Raw genomic sequence first — 12,706 nt, 5'->3', positions numbered from 1 at the left:
ATGCTTCCTCAAAAATTGTTTCATGTGTAAGGTTCTTAGCTCGTCAAGGGCTACCTTTACGAGGATAAAGGCCTAAGTAGACTACTTCTGCTACTTTTAGGCAACTACTTCTGCTACAAGCACAGGACAATCCAAAACTTTTGAAATGGATTACTGGAGGAAAAACGGACAAGTACTTTTCTGCTGAAGGTCATGGCCTTACGCATAGCGCGTGATATTGCGTGAGTTCTGAAGCAGACTTCTTTCGTCACCATCATGGTAGACGAGTCGACAGACTTTGCAAACAAAGAACAGGTTGTCATATAGTTACGGTGGGTGATGATAATCTGGATGCCCACGAAGAATTTATCGCCTTATATGAGGTAGAAAACATTTCTGCAGCCACTCTAGTTCATGTCATCAAGGATACGCTATTGAGAATGGACCTGTCTCTAGCAAGAGCTCGTGGGTAATGCTACGAAGGGGCAGCGAATATGAGTGGCGGAAAGTCAGGAGTAGACAAGCAGTTATCTGACGAAGAATCAAGAGCGGTTTTCACACACTGCTACGGACACGCACTTAACTTGGCATGCAGTGATGCACTGAAAAGATGCAATACCCGGATATCAGCAACAATATCTTCCCTTTCCCGCCGTAGCCCGCAATAAACGATACGCTCGGCGCGTACCGTCTGACGTCGGGAACGGGCAGTCTGAATTCGGCGGAGATACGATTCGCCGTTCCGGAGATATTCGTGCGCAAGCGGAAGCGAGTGCATCGGCGGGAAATGGCGTCGTCGTGGGAGAAGTCAGGAAGGCGACCACGGTCTGACTTTCGACATTAATGAATTTGGCGTATGCGAGCCAAATTCGGCCGAGATCGGACTCGCCGTCTTTGAGAAACGTTCCAGCAGACGGACACACGGACAGACAGACACCTCTCCTTTATATTTATATATATATATATATATATATATAGATTACAGAACGTGCAGGTGTTGCACACATACTGGCACCTGCTTAGTAACAGGAAGGGTGTGATAAGGAGGCTGGACACAATGACCGGCAAGTAGGATTGTCGACATCTGGCACACGAATTGACACTAACGATTACAATGCGCTGCATTCAAATTCGACGTCCCTTCGTCTGTCCGTCATTCTGTCCACATTACGTATTACTATACGGGTTAATAATATTTACAATACAATTATCTCAGTTGTGCAAATACTAATGTATCCAAACTACTCACCTGAGCACCAGGAGGTCCAGCAGGACCAGATGCTCCGCTGTCTCCCTGCAATAACGACGTCTAATGTTGTGATATCAATAGCTGTCTAAAAAAGAAATTACTTTGGGACCGGCTGCTCCCAATCCGCCTTTGTAACCCTAGAAGTATAAGCACAAAGCACATATGAGCGAGTCCACGCAATACAATGCATTGAAACATTAGTAAACTCACTCTTAACCCACGTATTCCAGGAAGACCGTAGTCACCCTTAGAAATCACAAAATTCGTAAGCAATACGGAACTATATTTGCAACAGTTCTCTCTTTTATATTATTCTTTTGCAACGTGTATTACCTTTTCACCTTTCTGTCCAATGCAACTTTGCATTGATGCATCTCCTGTCTGGTCGCTGTTGCTAACAGCTTGCTGAGCTAGAGCACAAACTACAAGCATGAACTTGAGCATGCTGTTCTTGGTGAACAAGGAAGAACAATGAACAAATAGTTCCGGTCTGCTACGAATGAATAGAATTGACCGGAAGGCGGGACACAAAGCTGCGTCATCCAATCACAGGATAGAAGATTCGTACAGTGCAAATATAATAATATTGCTACAGTCAAATGTATGGCATGTTCTATTGTTCAATCAAATGTGTTAGGATACATATCGTTGCTAAATTATGCTGATCGCGGTATGACACTTGTAGTAGAGTAAGGGACTGTGGGACTACCCCTAGTACTCATTAGCATACTGATAGAATATGACACTATATAGTACTGTGGCATGTGGTTAGCCAGCTTTGTGTAGTATGGTGTTAGCCTCGACACTAGGCCTCCCTTTGCGAATTTTTTGGGCCCGGTTATTTCAAGTCCCGGATAAATATCCCATATAAATTCTAGATTCACGTGCTTGACTTTTTAGTACACGTGCCGTGGTTATCCTGCACGTGAGTTTGCAGGTGTCTCGCACTTGTCACAGTGCAATTCCCCGTCTGTTCAATTTCGCGCTCTTTCAGCTGAAAGCATGTTTAGAAACTTCCCTGCTTCTGTTTCATTCACGTTGGAGAAGAGGTTAGCTAGTAGTAATTAGCGAAGGCACTTCCGCTAGGAAACCTTACGTAGCAGGAGCCGTCTAGGCTGCGCCTCACGTTGTACATTTGACCTGCGTAGATCTGTAAGAGAGCTATCCCGTCAAGATTGCACTAGGCTGATCTTCCCTCATGTCCGCCCAGAGAAAGGAAGCATCATTTGCGTGACTGGAACTAATCAGTTCAGTGATCCACACAACAGAAGCATGATGCCCAGCCATTCTACCTGTACAACATGCAGTAGAGCATTGAGTAGGAAGGAGAATGAATCTAGCGAAAAGGCTTTGAACAGGCATTATGGTGCATCATTTCTATTTGGAATCTTTGATCTGGATGCAATGCATGAATTTCTTGCAATTCATGAAGCCAAGAGAATAGCATCAGAGGTCAATAACTTAATTAATAAATTGTGCACAGATAGTATATAGCAACTTTCTAACAAATCTAAATACAACATGCGCGCGCACACACACACACACACACACACACACACACTGTCACACACACTGTCACACACACTGTCACACACACACACACACACACACACACACACACACACACACACACACACTGTCACACACACACACACACACACACACACACACACACACACACACACACACACTGTCACACACACACACACACACACACACACACACACACACACACACACACACACACACACACACACACACACACACACACCGTCACACACACACACACACACACACACACACACACACACACACACACACACACACACCGTCACACACACACACACACACACACACACACACACACACACACACACTGTCACACACACACACAGTCACACACACACACGCACACGCGCGCGCACACACACACACACAGACACACACACACACACACACACACTGTCACACACACACACACACACACACAGACACATACACACACACACACACACACACACACACACACACACACACACACACACACACACACACACACTGTCACACACACACACACACCCACACACACACACACACACACACACACACACACACACACACACACACACAGCTACTTACAATGTGCATGCATGTACCTGTCACTATTGCACCAGAACTAATGTTCTATCAGTAATGATAACCATTCAACTTTTTAATAGGTCCTTCAGGAAGAAGAATGGTTCGGTCAGACCTATAACCTTCCAAAGAATTTGAATCTAGAACACCCTGAAAATCAAGCTTTACAAACGTTCAAGGAGCTATTGCTAAATCAATCTGCATCTGCAACAGTATGTGCTGGTCTTAGTAACAGCCAATTGTCAAAGTTAGCATGTAATAGATGGTTGTCAGATGAACTTCTAGAGTGTCTTGCTAACATTGTGAACCTGTCATCAGAAGATTGTTTGTGCCTTGTACTATCAGAGTACAACAAAGGAAGACTTCAAGACTATATTACAAAAGCACTCCATGGAAGAACCAGCATTCGACTAGCTTTTTGGATTATAAATGTGCAAATTGACCCTATGTCAGGCACTGCTGTAGCATCCAATCGACTATTAACAGGAAACCACTGGACTGTTGTTGCTACTGACTTTGATGCCAAACTCTCCTTCTATGGTGATTCCCTTGGCTACCCGGTTCCAACTAACCTAGTCGTCGAGACCCAGCAAGTATTCACTGATTGAACAAGCTTCTTAATGAACACATTACAACTGCATATCCAATATTAGCCCTACACAAGACAATGTTTGATGCAGAAGGAAAGCATGTTTGCTCACGTGAATGCTGCAATTTCCCAGTGCAAACATGTTCATCCTCTTGCGGAGTTATTGTCATTGCTTTCGTTGCGTTTGCATCATTTTGTCCAAAAGAAGTTTGGCAGTATGTACAGCTTCCACAGATTCAATGTCATCCTGTGAAATCTCTGCTTCGTATTTATCACCATCCAAGCACATATGCACAATATCTGCGAAACGTCTTGGCAACCTGGCTACTAACTAAAAAGATAAATGTTCAAAACGTAGTTGACATATCAATATTTGACGTCAACAAACGTCTTTCAATCCCTTTACCAGGAAGTAAAAAATGCAAGTCCGTCAGAACAGATCACCACCCTAGCCTCACTTTGAAGAGAAAACGAATGGATATTGATGTAATAAACTCTTACAAAACTGGTGCTCAAGTCAGAGGAAACATTTTGTATGAGAATAGCAAATCTATGGCCAACGGAAGTGCTACAACAGGAGAGTGCAATTTTGCTGAGAGAGATAAACTGAGAACCAAAAAGCTTGCTGACAAAGAAAGAAAGAGTGACAAAACCATTACTGACAAAATAAAGAACAGTCATTCAAGTCTGAATTGCTTTACCATAGCTGATACTAGAAACAGTGAGATACCTCACGAAATAGCGTACTTGTTCCCTGATTCCTACAACTACATAGTTGATCAGTACACTAGACATACACCCGAGTCATTCCTTGGAGCAGAAACCCAAACCTTTAGTTTGCAAGCATGGATAAATGCAGAAGACCACACCAAATCAGTCCAGTGGATTGCCGACTTTGAGAAGACATCAAAAACAACATACCGGGTAACGCGCGGCACTCAAATTTCTGGACAAAGAATTCTTTTTAAAACTGTTCGCCACTGCCAACATCAGCAAAAGAAGCTGACAAAAACACAGTTGTCAAAACAATGCCCGCCTTCAGATCTAAAGCGGGCCCTCATTCAGAAAAGTATAAGGAACAAAAAGACTTCTTGCCCTAGTACCCTCATACTCAGACTACATCCAAAGATCAGCTCAACAGTTGCCGCTCATCCAAACCATCTTTGCATGATTAACCTTAAGTACTGCCATAACCACCCAGTCAACTCTGCTCATGTCCTCAGTTTTCACCCAGTAGACAATGCTGTCAAGAAGCAGTTTACAAGTTTATTCGAGGCAGGAAACTCAGCAGCTACAGCTAGGCATGAATATGCAAATCAACTGCAAATGAAGTATGACATTCTTGACATTGAAAAAACTCTTGCCGATAGATCCATCAATCCGAACTGTCAAGATGTTCAACGTTTGTTCCAAAAGTGGCGAGAAAGATGTATCGGTCCTGAAAACGGCGAAGCAATGTTTGACCGTCTGTCATTAGAAGTAAAACAATGCAATGAAATTCATGCTAGTAATGGTGGTAAAGCATTTCTTCAACAATATAAGTTAGAGGTGGAGTACAAAACTGGGCTTCCTGATGACTCATTTGAACCACCAGCAGCTAAAGTCACAAAAATATCTGACCACGTTCCCCTTATCCTAGCAGTAGTCACACCTTTGATGGCAAGAGCCCACAAACTGTTACGTCAATGCGGCGAATTAGTTTACTGTGACTCAACAGCCAGTTTGGACAATTTGAATACTGCAGTCTTCATTGTGAGCTGCAGTACTTCAGCTGGTGCAATACCATTGGGTGCTGTAATGACATCTAGTGAAGATGCTGAGACCCTATCATCAGCATTCACAGCACTTGTTGATGTTCTACCTGACTATGCCTTCTTCGGGAGAGGCAGAACAGTTGGACCCTTAATGATTTTAACAGATGATTCTGCTAGTGAAAGAAAAGCACTCAAGACAACCTGGCCAGAAGCAGTTTTACATCTGTGTGTGTTTCATTTTCTCCAAAGTATGTGGCGTTGGCTATGGAGTGTTAGGTCTGGTGTGTCAGCAAATGATAGAGTCACTTGTATGCTACTAACCAAACGTCTTCTTTATTCGCCTTCAGAGGAAGCCCTAGACAACGTTAAAAACGAAATTGACAACACCCAGTTTGGAAACTTCAAAACAAAGATAGATAGCTATTGGACGAGAAGAAAAGAGTGGGCACTGTGTTTTCGTACAAAATTTCCTACTCGAGGAAACTTCACCAACAACTATTCAGAAGCAAGTATTCGAATTACAAAGGACATCCCGTTCCAAAGAAGGAAAGCGTGGAATTCAATTCAATTATTTCAACTGATAAGGAAAACACTAGACTTATACCAGCAACGACGACTGTTATCCTATGCAAGCAACAGACTTGACCACTTTGTATCACTGAGATTCACCCTTGCTGGAATCAAGCCAGGAGCCATTCTTTTGATGATGTTATGCCTACGGATGACCCACATGTTTATGTTGTGCAAAGTCAATCAAATGATGACATCCAATGGGTAGTCGACCTACAACTCGGAGAATGCTCCTGTCCTATAGGGTTCAATGGTAAGCCATGCAAACATCAGCTTGCAGCCTCAGCAAAATACATGAAAAATAGTATCAATAGCATTCCAACTGAATCTCCACAAGGACGACAATTCTTTGCAGTTCTTGCTCTAGGGAGCAGCTGCCAAGACATCAGTTTCTACAGTAGTGTCAACCAAAAAGCAGATGAAGAGCACCTACGTTCTCTCTCCGTTGATGTGCAATGGTCTAATGAAGACGTAAAGAAATCATTGGAAGGTCCACTCCCACCATTTGATGACCCACTTCAAGACTGTGTTAGACATGATACTGATCAAGATCACATAATTACAGGTAATGGCATGGATGAAATCGACAGAGTTGAAACAGTAAGGAAGCAACTATGTCATGTAATGGACGACATTGAAAATGGACTAGGTAATACTCATTATAGTATCTCAAGTGAAGATGGTTTCTTGGCTGCAGTAGAAAAGTTTTGCTCAACCTACTGGAAGATTCGGGGTAAACTAACCCATCCATCCAACAAACAGCAGCGCTTGATTTCTGCGTTACACATGTTTGGTAGCCATATAGGGCTAACCAAACATAAGCAAAAGATACATGTACAAATCACAGCTGTCAGTAGAAGACGGCCCATCAAGACATCAGCTTCTGTTCCAGCAAAGGTGGGGCGCCGCACGCTATTTAGTAAAAAGGTGGCTGCTGCTGCTGCTGCAAGTAGATACGTAATGCCGAAACGAATTCAACGATCAAAGAAAGGACACAATCTGGCAATCAGTTTAAAGGGAAACACTAAAAATGCGCTATAACACAATAACTTTATTAGTAGCTACACTACACGTAAATGATTTTTACAGCAACAAGTCCTGTTTTAGCTTTCAGTTTTGCTTAATTCTTTGCATAGTTCAAATGAGACAGCAGCGACAGTCATTTTAGTTGTGCCACTTTCACAATGTTGAAGTAAATTTGCTTTCATAAGTCCAACTATTGTCTGCTTTGTCTACTATTCTACACAGACGCTGAAATAAGGATTTCAAATTGATCGGCCATTTAGTCAGAGCTGTAGCTGCCATTTTGAAGCGGCTCTATTGCAGCCGCCATTTTGAGAAATGAATGACTAATTACATAACCCTTCGTCGAGTCTGATCCATGTCATAACTGGTAGAGTGATGTGTTTGTGTTGCCTAAGCTGGATGTTTATGCTAAACAGTGTGATTAAATAGAAATATTTAATCAGTTCAGCTATATATCCGGTATTGTTGTGTGATGCCTATCAGCTGTCTGCATGATTGTACAAATGCCATGTATTGTGTGTGTGCTGACGGTTGTCTGTAACAGTCATTTGTGGACAGTCTCACTGCCTGCACAGTGGTTATGTCACTACATTGTGGTAAAGGAGGTGGGTGAATTCTTTGATCATGAACTAGCTCAACTGTCTTGACCGCTGGTGAGTTGTCAGAAGCGCACGAGCGCAGACGACGCCTGAAGCTGTGGTCTCCTAGCATCATAAACTGTACCCCTGAAAGCAACCCGAACATTTCAATCCATGCCGTAACTTTCTTTCCAGTAGTGTACCAATGCTCTTATGGCCGGCCGTTATTTCATGCTCTGCTACAGATGTACTAACTATCTATCGATCTGCTCATGCACTAAATAAAATGCCTGCTAATGAATCAACACAAAAGCAAAAAGTTGGGTTTCGTTTATTATAAAATTTATAATTTATAGTGTATATATATATATATATGTTATGCACAAACACGGATATGGACAAACCGTGAATGTGTAGTGGATGTCTACTTTTGCCGGGTAATTTAAGGGTTAGGGTCATGATGATATGGTTAGGGTCAGGGTTAGTGGTTAGAGTTAGGGTTAAAATTAGGATTAGGGTTCGGAATGCATGGTTTGTACGGGTAAACCATGGATTGTGCTGGGTAGTTAGTTTATGGATTGTCCAAATCCGTGCTTGGAACACAACATACTGTATATGCAACAATCAAGCAGTACTACATTTGAATGAACAACTGTCAGTATGTTTATGGCGTTGTAACGCAAAGGTTCTTTTAAATCGATGATGTTTACATGACTTAAATTTGAACTTTGGTTGACTTTATACAAACAGCTATATTAATTTTTATATTTTGACACACGCCCATATTTGTCTTTATTACATACATAAACAGTCCCGCCTCAACATCCAAACAACTAAGGCATGCATGTCCATCCACTATCTCTAAATTTAAATGTTGTAACACCAATCTAGCAATGTAAGACCACAATCTGATAGACAATTGTTGTAATAAACTGTTTAAAGACTATGAAAAACATCCTGTTGCTCACTGCATAATTCTTGAAGCTATAGAACATAGAATCTTGAAACTGTAAGGTGACCATAGACCGAGAGTTTCCACAGCAAATGGACAGAAGAAGATAACACCAGCTGCTGAAACCTCATAGTTTATAGTTGGTAGATTGCAACTACCTAGCACTGCTCCATTACTATCTTTGATAGTATCCCTTCTCAGTACATTGGAATTAAGCTGCAACTAATCACAAAAATACTTACTACAGCAGTTGCAATATATGACATCTAACAAATGTACGCAACAGGATATCTAATACTTTTTAGTCTTAGATTGACCAAAAACATGCGTTTGCATATCCTGTGTTTGTTGTTGAGCCACGTGCCTCTCTTACTTTAGAATATCCAACCAATAAAAACTTTCGGCAATAACAATGGGTGACATCACATTAGTCCACAATCATGACAAAAAATTATGGACACGTTTCCACTAGCACTTAAATCAGTTTAACAAGTGGTTTAAGCTAAACTGGTTTAGGGATTAACATGTTTCCACCTGCACTAAACCAGTTACCAGGGTATATTCTAAACCTAAACCGCTTTCCTAGACCTACTTTGTAGTAGGTTTAGCAAAGTGATTTAGATTGAACTATGTCGTGACAGTAGCGCGCTTGCTTAGATGGCTTCTCGACAATGCTGTTTGATGATATTGACTGTTTTGCTGGTACAGGATTACCTTGAAAGATGTAAGGGTTGTTAATTAACTAAAGGAGAGAAAGGGAGAAGATGGTGTCCTTGGTCATCGTCATGCAAATTCCTAGTACTATCATGTGACAACCAACAGTTGCTCTGACTCTGCGACAGAGCAGGCAATACTTCAAACAAGCCTACAAGTGTTCCTAAACTATTTGTCTTGCACAGCCTGGATGTGCAAGTACCTAAGAGGAAACAGTCGCTTTCTTGAACTTGTTTAGTTTATAAACGCATTTAAGCTAAGTTAAAGTGCACTTAGTGGAAACATGGCCTATGTTTCTATCTTACAAGTATACTGATATAAAAAATCCTACATTTCCCAAGAGAAAACGCATCATGAAACTGTTCTCCATCATCAACTAATTAATAAGAAATTAAACAAAGTGAAAATGATGTAGCTTGGATTGCATAGTACAGCAATCGGTAAATAATCTGCACGGCTAGCTTCCTTTGGGGATTTGACAAATCAATCGCACGTCAATCACACCTCAAGTACAATTATGTGTAACCTCCCCCCTTCTTCCTCCCCAAAGCGAAAAAACCATCCACATTCAGTGCCTTACAGCTCAAAATATATTCGTAAATGAAATGTGACACAAAAAGGGACAACATGCAACAAAATACTCAAAACATGGTCTGATGAACAAGACAAATATTGACCCTCACCCACTTGAGCTATCCTTGACAATTAGCCTTGACTAATTATGTTAGAAAGCTCTCGCGTCTCTGATCAATATTTAAAGTATTGCCTCACCAACCATGTTCTAACTCTTATTAATTTTCCCAATATCAGAATTTATATAAAATACCAATCACACCTCATTACTCCACACCATTTACAGTTCAAAATTGTCACTTGTCACATTACATTCCTATTGTGCTGAATCAAATTAGTTTAAAGTTAAGATCAAATACAAAAAGTGTCCAATCTAATACCTAAAGCCTGGTTCACAATATCTGCTGGAGACCTGCCGGACCTACTCGACAGCTGTCGAGCAAAATAGAATAAATCCTATTCTCTCTGGCTACCACTGCTGCTCTGGCTGCACTCTGGCTTCAGTAGTGCGTGGCAACGTGCATTTGCCAGACTGTTGTCCTACAGATATTGTGAAATAAGCTTAAATAAGATGTTGACCGTACTAACTTTGCACGAAATCCAAGTCAAAGCACTGAAATTCATAGCCATTAACCCTACGGGTTAACAACTTAGGTAAACATCTTGCAAATTTGATTACTAGTTACTAAGTAATAGCAGGTAACTTTTAAATTTGAATTGACACCCTCCAGAGTTAATTTGACAGACAACTAAGCTAGTTTGACAAGTAAAAAAAATTTGATTCTTTGATACATTGTGAATTTGATCTGACATAAAACAAATTTGATTTTACGACTTGGAAATTTGATCTGACTACAAACTAATTTGGTGTGACAGAATACAAATTGAATGTGACAATTGACAAGTTTGACCTGTAAATAGTGTACAACAATTTCCAAAATTATTAGGATGAACCGTTGACAACAGCACATAAATCAAAGTACTATAGTATGCATGCTCAGTGGGTCTTTCGTGTCAGTGCATGCTAGTACGCTGTACGTACTGCAATCATATGTAATATCAATATTGCCAATTTACTGTTTGAACAATAATATTCAATTTATGAACTAAAACGTACCAGTTTCAATTTGTTTGAATTTCTGTTGTGTTGCATAATTTGAAATTCTTTCTTTGTCGCAAAGAAGTCCACATATGTAATAGTAGACTCTAAGAGTTCAGCAGCTGCTGCAAATAATTCCCAAACTGGGGTCCCTTCAGATTAGTGTTCTCCCTCAATGCGCGCACTCATATTCAACAATTAAATAACCTACGGTCGAAAATAAGAGAACTATCAGTGGCGCCGTATTCGCTGCAAACACATACACGTGCTTATTAAGTCAAGCACGTGAATATCCGGGATATTTATCCGGGACCTGAAATAACCGGGCCCAAAAAAATTCGCCTCCCTTTGCTTTCGGTGGTCCGACCGCGCGAGGATAGCAACGGGACTGTATCACGTGATGTTCTTTCCGAAAAGCAAAGGGAGGCCTAGTAGCTCATTATGTCACGTGACAAGCTAGCTTGTCACCTGATCTATTTTGCAAATGATGATTAGTCCACTGTAAATCACATTTGAGTTACTTCCTGATTATTTCCTCTGAGACATGCGAAGATCAGTAAACAATCGCCCACCTCACTGGTGTCATTTAGTGTGCTACAACAGCTTGTTTACCGACCCAAGAATATCGTTTGGGCGCGTTTGTAGGTTGCAAACAGTTGCGGTATTCTCCCTAGATCGCAGCGAGTGAAGGTATTACTTTAGTCGCGTGCAGCGATTGCTTCTGGAGTAGCTTCAAGCTGACATCAGCCACGTAGAAATTTCACACGTAGTCGCAATGGCTTTCGATTGATTCCGGGAGCGCGATGATAGTCTAAGACAAAAGCGTACATGTACAGTAGCCTAACCGGTATTGCGTAGACTTCTAGTTCACGACAAGAGAGGACAGAGTCTGCACGTTGTCTTTATGCGCGCGACATGGCCGTACAGTCTTTGCGCTCGTTTCTTTACGCTAACTAAACAGTAAGTAGAATCACAAAGGCCAGCATGCATAGTTACTGACTGTATTTCGCGCCTTTCCGTTCCAACACCGTTGGTATGACGGTATACCTGCTGTAAACGAAAACACACCTGATCTCTTTTTGCAAGTCTTTAGCAATATGAAACAAACCGACAAAGGGTGGGTTTTCCTAATGAAATAATTAGTTAAGTTGTCACGTGACATAATGAGTTCCTAGGTCTCCCTTTGCTTTTCGAAGAGAACATCACATGATACAGTCCCGTTGTTATCCTCGCGCGGTCGGACCACCGAAAGCAAAGGGAGGCCTAGTGTCGAGGCTAGTCTGGTGTAGTATTGCGTAGACACTGTAAGCGAGTTGCAATAGAACCAATATATAGTCGGTAACGACACAACAGTGGCGACGAGAGATGGCGAGTGCAGCCGCGAATTTGAAACACGGGTTGCTGGGCGAATTCTGAGCAGGAGTAGAAAGCATCGACGAATACAAGGAAAGGTTCGAGCTTTACTGCCTGGCAAAAGTAGTGCCGAT

The 12,706-nt window shown here is 41.6% G+C and overlaps 1 long non-coding RNA gene across 1 annotated transcript; it reads right to left on the bottom strand.

Annotated features, from left to right (window-relative positions):
* Positions 1 to 1,227: 1,227 nt before the first annotated feature.
* LOC134192720 (uncharacterized) lies at positions 1,228 to 1,683 on the bottom strand. Its single transcript, XR_009971969.1, has 4 exons — positions 1,562 to 1,683; positions 1,439 to 1,474; positions 1,330 to 1,365; positions 1,228 to 1,273 (listed from the first exon to the last, which is right to left on the bottom strand). It is a non-coding gene; the product is annotated as an uncharacterized LOC134192720 (long non-coding RNA).
* Between the last annotated feature and the right edge of the window lie 11,023 nt (positions 1,684 to 12,706).

The sequence above is a fragment of the Corticium candelabrum genome, chromosome 17 (assembly GCF_963422355.1).
Source record: "Corticium candelabrum chromosome 17, ooCorCand1.1, whole genome shotgun sequence".
NCBI classification, from domain to species: Eukaryota; Metazoa; Porifera; class Homoscleromorpha; order Homosclerophorida; family Plakinidae; genus Corticium; species Corticium candelabrum.
The sequence above is the reverse complement of the archived record's forward strand: the minus strand, read 5'-3'. Positions and strand labels throughout refer to the sequence as shown.